Raw genomic sequence first — 11,663 nt, forward strand, 5'->3', positions numbered from 1 at the left:
TTAAATGATAATAGAGTTTATTATTAGACTCTGCAAAGAGGAACAAAAACCAGACTTGGGAATAGTTGGGGAAGCCTTCCCAGAAGTAGTAGGATCTGGAACTGAAGAAGGAATTTCAGAGTTGGTCACATATAAGGCAAGTACCACATTTCTTCTTTTACTGGCTCTCTTCTTTTAATATATTTGCATATGTTCTCTGCGACTTGTGGCTGGTTGTTTCTCTCCCCTATCAACTATGGACCTCACACATATTCACTGCTTAGCAGGTCTGAAATTCCAAAATTGAAAGTCTCTTCACCGTCATGGTATTGCCTCTGTAAATCACGAATAAGTAGGTGCTAAATTTGAGGTAGGCTGCAACTCCATTTAGGTTCTTGCACTTTAGTCTCTTTAAGCATAACAACAAAATCAGGCTGGGATATTAGCATTACAGGAATCCATGCATGTGGTAGGTGAGTACATGAAAAACACTCCATTATTTCAGGCTACATAAGATCTCTTCTTATAACCAAAAAGAAAGATTGGGCATGCTAATCAACTACTGGCAAGCAAAGATGACAATTAATGTTAACTAATCTTAGCTGCAGCAGAATATATGACACTCTGTTTTGAGAAACAATGTACCGGATAATACGTTGTTTCTTTAGACTATAGATTCAATTACACTTTTAGTCCATCTGAATTTTGAGCTTCCAGTGTATTTTGTAGAGGCGGTGAAAGTTAATAATGTTGTATTTGGTGCCATACTGCTTGAGTTCGAATCCCAGACCCCCTGAAATACATCACTGTAGCTTTAAGCAATATACTTAATCTCTCTGTGCCTTTGTTTCTTCATCTTTAAAATGGAGATAATATGAATATCTACATTATAGGACTGTTGTGGATTTAAATTATTTAACATATGTTAATAGAGCTTTGAAGTGTCTGTCAAATGGCGTGCACTCAATATTGACTAAAGATTATTGCGCAAGTAAATATTTAAACTTTCTGAGACCCTATTCTCTTACCGGCAAAGTAGAAATTCTAAGATCTACTTTGTTGTATTGAATTAAATATGTTAATGTAGGTAGAAGCACTTGGCACACATGTGAGCTGGGCAAAGACTGATGGTTGTGTGTCTCTCTCTCAGTATCCTAAAGTTAAGCAAACTTTCCTTTGAACCTCCTTGTCTCTTAGGGGACTAGGTGGAGAGTAACATAAAGACAGTTGTGGTGGGGGTTAAAATTTGAACTGACTCAATACTCAAAGGGATATATAATTTGAAAAACATGTTTTAATTGGATATGAAGACACTTCTAGTCAGCAAATTTAGTTCCTTCTCTCTAGACAGGCACTTATAAAGATATGCAAATCAAAGATAGTAATAATCCTGGCTGGGCGCAGTGGCTCATGCCTATAATCCCGGCACTTTGGGAGGCTGAGGCGGGTGGATCACGAAGTCAAGAGATCAAGACCATCTTGGTCAACATGGCGAAACCCCGTCTCTACTAAAACTACAAAAATTCAGCTGGGCATGGTGGCGCGTGCCTGTAATCCCAGCTTCTCAGGAGGCTGAGGCAGGAGAATTGCCTGAACCCAGGAGGCGGAGGTTGCGGTGAGCCGAGATCGCGCCATTGCACTCCAGCCTGGGTAATGGGTAACAAGAACGAAACTCCGTCTCAAAAAAAAAATAATAATAATAATAATAATCCTAAAGTTTTGTTCATCTTAATTATAACATGGAAATTTTGACTTCCCTGTTAAAACAGTACTTACGGAACTGGTAAATTTCTAAAAGTAAACATTCCTTGTGCTTTTTATTTTTTCTTGTGCAATATGTAATATAATACTCTTTAATAATTCAACAATCTAACTTGGTTTACATCTTTGGAAGTGTGAACTCCTATTAGCACATTCCTTGAAAACATGAACAAAAAGATGTATAACAGTTGTAGGCTAGCAGAATTTTGATTTATTTTTACTCCTCTCTGCCTTCATGGCGCCATGTGAGTCACATGTACAATTATGCAGACTCTTGGTAGGGTTCAGGCTGCATGCTTGACAGTAAGCAAAGTGTTTTTTCCTCCGCCCAATCATTGTTGTTGTTAGGTTAAATGTTCCAGTTTTACTAGTACTTTTACATTCTGCAGGAGGTGTAGTAATCTATGTGTGATAACTACCCAGCTGAAACACACAGAGAGCATTCATACAAGGATGTTATGTTATCTGTGAATTAAACCACAATTGGCCTTAGCTATTACTCCTTAAAGTGTAGCATTTTGTCATTGTCTTGGATACTAAAGGTTGTTCATATTCTTGCAATTGGCAGATAGGTTTAATTTGTGCTGGTTATAGTGAATGAGTGAGGCAATTAAATATGTTCTAATTTTTTTTTTAATTGGATGAAACAATTTGTTTAGTCACAAATGTAGGGACTTTTAGAGGGTATAAAATTCCCTCTGATAGAAGATAATTATTTCTTTGATTTCAATTAAATTTCTTAAAGTGTTCATTGAGGACATATCATTCTTCATTTGAATATAGCAATCTATCTAAACAAATAACAAATTCATTTATCTCATACTCAACAGTAAAAATTACAAGACAATGTTATTATAAAAAGAATCATTTGTAAATTTATTTTTGTCTTTATTTTTCTTCCCACCAAATTTCTACCTGAAATTTAGGGATTAACAACAAAGTGTAATTTCTGGAAGACTGCTTTGTGTATGAACCTTAATGGGTGATTTGAAATGTATCTTTGAAAAGCAGGGGTCCTTCCTTTATTCTCATCAAGTTTGAATTAAAAAGTGGGTCACAACTCAATAAAGTTACTAGTTTTATCGTGGGAATTAAAGTTGCCAAGGCTGTAGTTTTTAACTGCATTAAAGAACATGGTCTAGTGGAAAAAGCATTTGAATACTTAGAGATAAGGGAGACAGGTCTCTCTGTGAAGACATTCTCTAGCCATGTGACCCTTGTTTCGTTAATCAAACTCAGTTTCAGTTTCTTTATCTGTCAGATGACATGTTAGGTAACAGGGTGGGTCCTGTCCAACTTCTAAACATCCTCTGATTCTTTAACACAATATATTAAAATAAAACTAAAACATTACATATTTAATTGTCTACATTCAAGGACTGAAATTCACTACTTCACATAGAACACTAACAGTGTTCTTTTTTTGTCCAGTATTATTCCTCCCCTTTATTTTATTCTTGAACTTCCAGGAGAAGTTATGGAACAGATCAGATTGGATAAATTCTACTATCAAGTGTAAATACTTTATACCTTTAAATAATTTCAGAAATAGTTATCAAACTAAGGCCTGAAAACATATGGCAACACAAAAATTCCAGGATAAATTTGATATTTTACCCAAATGTTGGCAAAGGAGTTAGCCTTTATTTTGAAGACCTTCCATGCATCACTAGATTACAAAGAAAGCATATATTGTAATACAGTACTAAGAATGTAACAATATCTCTTATTACAAAATGATTGCAAGCTATAAATAAATTCATAAGAAATATCCTAAAGTATATTTCAGTGTAACTCGAGTATAGGAAAAATCACGTAAGGAACTGGGCTGCAAAATTATTTGCATACTCCTTACATCTGTCTGGCAAGTTAAACTACTACATTTAAAATAGTCTTTAAAAATAATAATTATCATCTAAATCACCTCCTACTAACCCAGAATTCAAATAAGTAGATTTATTATAGAAAAAGTTATTATTTTAAAATAAGATTATTTCATAAGTTTTATTGTAAAGAGAAAACAGCAACCTGATAGGCTGATGAATTAAAGATTCATATTTTGGTAAAATATATTTTTATAGACATATGGAATTTGAATATCTATTTTTTGCAATTAATAGCATCTATTTAAAATTAATATTCAGTATTTTTCGTAAAACATTATAAAGCCTTTAATTGTCAAATTGAATTTATTGTCCAACACACATAAAATAAGGGTAGGCAAACAGTATTTCATTAAAATTTTCAATAATGAAAATGTTCTTAATAAAGACTCCAATTAACCATAATACTACAATTCATAAGAAACTATAATAACAAGTGAAAATAATACATGGGGAGAAAATTTAGTTCTGGCTTTCACTGTAGAGATTTTGTGTATGAACTTCTTATGTATGAACTTCTTCATTGCACTATCCCATTTCTATCACAGTTCCTATCATATATTATCTGTTTATTTAATGCTGATTATGAATGTTATTAATTATATTACTGTTATATCTACAACTTCATAAACATTTGTTGGGGGAATGAGTACATGAAAATCAAAATTAACATTTTATATACTTTACCTATATACTTCAAGTTTATTTTCTAATTGCCAATATAAAACTCTGAAGTGACCCATATTTGGTATTCTCTGGTTCTTACATTTCAAGTCTTTAAAGGTTTGCTGTCAAAAATGATATTATTATAACTATTGATATTTTCAGTGTATGAAGACAAATCCTTGAGTAGTTAATTAGTAATATAGATTTTAAAATGCTCACATCTTCTTTATGTAGATTACAGCCATATTATCATTATTATTTTTAATGTTAGGTCTTTTGGTTCATCTACTAAAATGTAATTTTTCTGGTGAAAAACAAAGTAACAATGTTTTTGTCATCTGTTTTTGTTTTAGAATTACATGTGTATGTTTGCCCAGCCTGTGTGTGTGTACGTGTTTGTGGGTTGTGTGTATGTTCTAGTATAATAAATGACATTCATATCCTTGTCCCTAGAAAAGAAAGGCACTTTTATAAATCTAAAAAGTAAATAAATAAACAACACATCCTCTACAAAGCATTCAACAAGCAAAGGTTGAGCAAAGCTGTGCACATTAGTAAGCTTGTTTTGCTGTAATAAATCCTGGTCATCAGTATGTAAGAAATCATATTATTTTAATGACTTATTTGCAAGTAGAGTGCAAATTAGAAGCTTTTGAAAAATTCATTAACCATTTGACCTATTTGGTAACTTTCAGTTCACTAAAGAAATTATTACCGTAGATGTTGAAAAGAGTTTTGTTTACATTAAACCACACACACACACACACACAGACATATGTATATATGTCTGTGTGTGTGTGTGTGTGTGTGTGTGTGTGTGTGTAAAATAAGGTTAAGAACAGATCTATAGAACTTTTATCTTGATTGTTTTAACTAACTCAAGTGGTTTTCCTGAAAGGGAAGACTTCAGCTACATTAAGTCCATAGAAGGGAGTTGTCTCAGTTCTAATTCAGACTCACAGTAGATTTAGAGCCTGAACTTGATGTGGAATATTCAGTCTTCTGAGAATATCCTTCCCCTCCTTTCTTATTTTTAGAATCCCACATTATCTTTCTTGTAGCCTCTTTCAATCCTCTCAAGAAAATAATCCAGTTGACATAATACAATCAGAAAAACTCAGATTTTAGTTTTTATTCTCCACTTACTAGCCATATGATTTTGTAAAATTATTCAACTTCTCTAATCTCAATTTCTTCAACAAAAAGAAGACTAATGATGTTTTTATCTCCTAGTACAGTTGTGAAACTTAAGAGTTAAACTATGAAGTAATGGCACGTAATAGATAGTGCATAAATGCTGTGGACCTTGCCACCAAGGCCACAATCCACAACATTTTATATTCACATAGTGCATAAATGCTGTGGACCTTGCCACCAAGGCTACAATCCACAACATTTTATATTCACCTTCTTTATGGCATTTACTGTCCTATGTCTTTATATATTTAATATAAATGTGTTCTTTGTTGGAACACTGTTATTTTAATTTAAAATCTTTGTGTCTAACCCCAAAGCCTCATAAATGCCTAGATGAGCATGTGTTGTTCTTGTTAAAGAAATAAGTGGCAACAATTGATTGAAAAGTATAGAAATTAAGCTGTTATCAGGACAATAAAAAGCAAATAAAATAGTACACTTAATGCACTTAAAACTATGACTGTCATTATAAGTATTCAATAAATCTTAGCTCTATTATATTTATAAAATAATCTGTGATAAATAGATATTTATAAGGTTCTAAGGGAATATGTGGTAGGGAAGATTACTTTTGTGAATTGAATAAGAAATGAGAAAAAGATTAAAATATAATCTGAGTCCTTAAAGTTGAGTAGAACTTCACCAGGTCCTATTTCATGTAGCTGGATAGAAACATTACATTTTAAACATGAATATTGAGAAATGGCACTTGGTAGACACCTATCTGTACACTAAAAATTTAACATATTGAAAGTCATAAAATATAGATGGGAGAAAACTAACTTGGAGACAATTAACTACGAATGATAAGCATATTTGCAAGAAGGATGTATTAAATTAACATATGATATGGAATTTAGTTAATAGCATGTTTTCAAAGTCAATCTTTATTTTTATTTCTTTTCTAAAATCATTTCTTAATTCTGGTTGAATTTTAAAAATCATATCAAGTCACCATTCCAATCCAGTATCACTAATTTTCTTCAATATGCAAACTATCACAACTGATAAAGTAACATAAAAAACTATTATGATAGCAAAACACAAATGTGTGCTATGTGAGATGTGAAACAAAGATCATCTTTATTATATCCTGAAACAGATTGGAAAAGATTCACTCTACATCCGATTAATGAGAAATGGCAAAGATTATTAAAATGTGTGGATAAGAAATTATGCTTCATTTGTTTCTGTAAAATTGTGATAAAAGAGAAAATCAACAAAGTAATTCTATCAAATGGATTGCCATTGAATCCTTAGTCATTAAAAATAACAACAGCAACCAGAAACCAAACAACAACAAAACAACAAGCAAAATGGCTCTGGCCTATTCACTGGAAGATGTTTAAATGGGAAATTTTATCCAAAATTTAAGTATTAAAACTCAGAAACGCCCTTCTCTAAAACCATATCCCCATACCAGAAAGCATTTTTTTTTAAGACTTCAAAAGGCACTTTCTAAGATTCTGATACTCACTTGGAAATTCTGTGCTCAAGGAAAATGATATCTAAGGTTCCTTTAAATTAAAAAACATCTATGATATTAAGTGAAAAAAGAAAAATGAAATGGCAGTTGGCCATGCCTTAATGATTTAACTTGGCATCTGGTCAAATGACCTGGGCAAATGTTCTTTTGAAAAATGTCATGGAATTTTTATTAATGATGAATATTTAAGGTCTCAAGCCATACTCATCTTAAAGAAGACTACTTTAGCAATCTAGGTTATGTCAAAACTGGGTTTTGAATGACTTGACCCTAGTAATAATTGAACTAGTTCTGCATGTAAATGCAGTCTAAATCACCTTTCTCTCAAGCATCCAAATTCTTTTGTTGAAAGTGAACAAACTATGCTCTAAAAATTAAAGAGATCTACAAACATTTGTTGATTCAGGGAACTGGGAGTTATTCAGTTGCTTATTTCAATGCCAAATTTTGTGAAGTTAAATTTTGCAAACTTAACTTTATGGACTATGTAGTTCTTAGAAATTACTCACTCATTCCCAATACAACCTTATTCCAATTGTCCTAATATAAAGGAAATATGTTAATGTAAAATATTGGTAGTGAGAAAATCTAAACAGATTTTCAGGTGAATAAGCAAATTTGAATAATGACAAAAAATATAATTCTTGACATTTTAATTTTACTTACAGCTAGCATGTACCATATGATAGGTATTTTCTTAATGCTTTTTATAAATTTTCTCATCTCTATAGATGAGAAAAAAGTTTAGGATCAAGGCACAAGGTTATATGGCTAGTAAATGATGAAACCAGAATTGAGGAGAGTGGTTTTTAAAATAAAGTTTTCAAACTTCTTATTGGAGTGCAAGTGGAAAGACATGGGCTTCAATCCCAGTGCCACCACTTATGAGCACAGTGAAGTTTCCTACAACTTAAGTGATTTAACTGTACCTCACTTTTCTTATATATAAAATGGGAATAATAATAATATCTTCCCCATAGAGTTCCATCAGAAATAGCTAAGAGGATATATCTGATGATCTTAGAAGACTTCTGGCACATATAACAACTTATTGTTATTCATATTATTTTTGTCAAGATTTCTTCTATTTATTTTTATTTGTCAATAATTTTTAATTAGAGTTGTTTCATCTCATATACTACAGGGATATAATAAATAATTTGAGATTACCATAAGTTGCATAACTTCAGAAGACAAGATTTCTGATCTGCCAGGAATTAGGATATTACTGCCTCAATACATTATTAGGAAATATCTTAACTAGAAATATATTCCTCACTATATTAAAACACACTTAGTCTAAATAATAATAATATTGTAATACAAAAATTTACCGTTTAAAAATAAAACAAATATGTGTATCCAAAAATTGAGTTCATTCTGCATATACTACCTATACTAAAAGCAGGGGTGTTGGGGAGCAAAAAGAAAATAAAAACTATTGAGTGCTGGTAATAAGTCAGATTCTAGACGTTTTGTTGTTATTGTTGTTGTTGTTTTTGAGATAGAGTCTCACTCTGTCGCCCAGGCTGGAGGGCAGTGGTGCAATCTCAGCTCCCTGCAACCTCTGCCTCCCGTGTTCAAGTGATTCTCCTGTCTCACCCACCAAATTAGCTTCGATTACAGGCACCTGCCACCACACCAGGCTAATTTTTGTATTTTTAGTAGGGATGGGGTTTCATCATGTTGGCCAGGCTTGTCTCAAACTCCTGACCTCAAGTAATCCAGCTGCCTCAGCCTTCCAAACCACAGGGATTACAGGTGTGAGCCACCACACTTGGCCAAGACAAATTTTTTAAAAACGTACATCCTTGAAAATGACTTCTCACTTTTTATTAACCTCATAAATCATTGCCAAAGCTTGTTGATTCACCCCAAAATTCATTCATTTCTGTACATCTAACACCTTTGATTTAGTCCAACCTACCATTATCTCTCAGTTTCATTAATATAATTACCTTCCAACCAGTCCATTTTCATCTCCACTGACCACCTTATAATTTATTCTTTATATGAAGAATAACTTTTTGATGAATAAATCTGATTATGCCACCATATAATCATCCTTGATTTTTTCCACTCTTAAAACCTTTCATTAGATTTCCATTAAGACCAAAATAAATATGTGATCATACTGTGCCTACCACCCTGGGCTCATCTGAAGCAACTCCCACTTTCATGCTTTTTCTCTTCCACGATGTGGCTCTCTTTTTCCTATACTGCCGATGGCTCCCTGACACAGACCTTTGCACAGAATTTTCTTCTCACAGAATATTCTTGCAATTCTTCACATGGTTAACTCTGACTCATTCTTCAGATCTCAGATGAATCATCAGTCACTTTTCAAAAATCTTTCTCTGACTTTTGTGACATAGTAAGATCCATGTTGTAGGCTCTGAAATCAACAAATACCTCCTTCGAAATGATTATAACAGTTTCAACTTTATTCTTGTGTTTATTTGATTTGTCTGTCTTTGCTCTAGATTGGGTTAATAATAGCTAATTTGTATTGTATATTTACTAGGTACCATGCATTGTTTAAATGTACTTTATACATTCATTAATTATATGAATTAATGAATGTATAAAGTACATTATACATTCTTGTAGAAACCTAAAAAATTAATGATACCACTTTATGAATGCAAAACTAAGGTACAGAAAAACTTACATTGTTCAAGGTCACAAAATAGCAGAGACAAGATTCAAATTCAGGCATTACATTCCGAGTATATTCTCTTAATCACTTCATGTGTTGCCTTTTAGGAGCTGCAAAAGGCTTGCTATTACTTCTGTTTTATCCTCAGAAATAAGCACAGTGATTTAATGTAAGGTTGTAAAAAATCATTGAAAGATGTATTTGCATTTTATGCATAAATGTAAAATGTACTTTTGTTTTAAACCAACAATCTACTTCTAGGGTTATCTTGCAGTTCTAGTGGTTTATGTGCTCCATGTATATAGGATACACATTGCTTTGCTATGTATAGTAGCAATATTCCAGAACAATGACAAAGTCTGTAGAAGACTAAATAAGTAAATCACACCATATTCTAATGAATGAATACTCTATGGCCATATCAAACATTAGGGCTGTATTATTTATACAAAATGATATCAAAATATAAGGCTAAGCAAATAAATTGTGAAGCAAAACACTATGTAAAGCTTACTAAAATTTTAAGTGATGTTGTAAGTAAATGCATATATACAGAATATATAGAGATATACAAGAAATTGATAATAGTGGCTGCCTTTGAGAATGATGATGAAGGCAATAGCTATCAATATCAGAGTGACTCATTTCTCAATTCTATTTCTGTTGTATGTTGTTTTCTTCTTCCAACAACATGTATTGCTTTTCTAACTTTTAAAAAATATGTTTAATTTGTGGGCTAGAAAATACGATAGCTCAATGAGGATTTTCTTCTAAATTGTGAGACAAATACAAAAATCTCTTTTTCAAAATCATATGTCATTCCTCCTGAAGGATTAATTAATTATAAGTGAAGGAAAAAACATTAAAACTCTAAATTAAGGCTATCTGCCCTTATAATGGGAAAGGGGAAAAACAGCTCTTTAATATACATTTAAAAAACAATTGATTACCACTTAGATGAGTCATAATTCATCTTGAAGGAGATAGTTGTTTAGCAAAACACTTTAGTTGTTTAGCAAAGGGCTTTTGAGTATATGACAATGACCAACCCCACTTCCACACCCTTAACCTCAGGCAAACATAGACAAAGTAAAGTTAGAGCTGAATTTGTATGCAGAATAAGTAAAAGAAATAATTAGTTTCTTTGGACAGCTTTGTAGCAAGAGGTTCTATGAATCTGAAGAGTGTCCATGGCTTAGGAGAGTCAGAGTAATGTATCAAATACTGTACAACAAATATCACAAGAACAGTGACAGTGAGTATTTAAATTTTAGTTGTCTTGTTTTCTGCAATGTGCTCCAAATCTTTGAAAAGATGATTACACAAACACATCTCTGTTAAAGTTGCTATGGAATATTACAAATAAAGTAGTGGTCAAGATGAAATGACAAATAGCTGCGGGACAAAGAAAGATGGTTAAGAACATAGGCTATAGGTTGGAAAAGTAGGCTGCAGGGCAGACAAAGAGAAATATAAACTTTTATTTTTCTCATAAAACTACTTTTCTTTAAACATATTAGAAGTCATCTAGAATTTTCACATGGACAAACAGAAAATTGAGGGGTTTTGCTGTTGTTGTTTTCTTGAGATGGAGTCTCTGTCTCCCAGGCATTGAGATATTTTAAAATAAGAGATGTCTTATGAGGTTGAAGAATTGGAACTTTTACTTGGATAACTTGCATTTATGTGTCTTAAGGAAAAAGGGCAACCTAAATAAAAGCATGTTTACTTTTAACTCTATGATAAGGTTTAAAACAAAATGCCAAAATTGTATTTTCTAAAATCTAAAGCTATCATAAACTCATTAAACCATGTGCAATGAATTTGGTAATAAAGAGAAAATTTTAAAATTTTCAATGTTTACCTTAAGATTGTGAAATATAAATTATAGACAGAGCCAATTTACATTCAAAGGTTTTTGCCAGTATTTTCCTCACCTGGCAGTCTTAAAGGTGATGCATGAGGTGATTTGAGTACCATTTTAAAGTATGGTCCAAAGCTAAACATTCATCTGATTTTCCAGTTTAATTGA

The sequence above is a fragment of the Cebus imitator genome, unplaced genomic scaffold, assembly GCF_001604975.1.
Source record: "Cebus imitator isolate Cc_AM_T3 unplaced genomic scaffold, Cebus_imitator-1.0 Scaffold2, whole genome shotgun sequence".
Lineage (NCBI taxonomy): Eukaryota > Metazoa > Chordata > Mammalia > Primates > Cebidae > Cebus > Cebus imitator.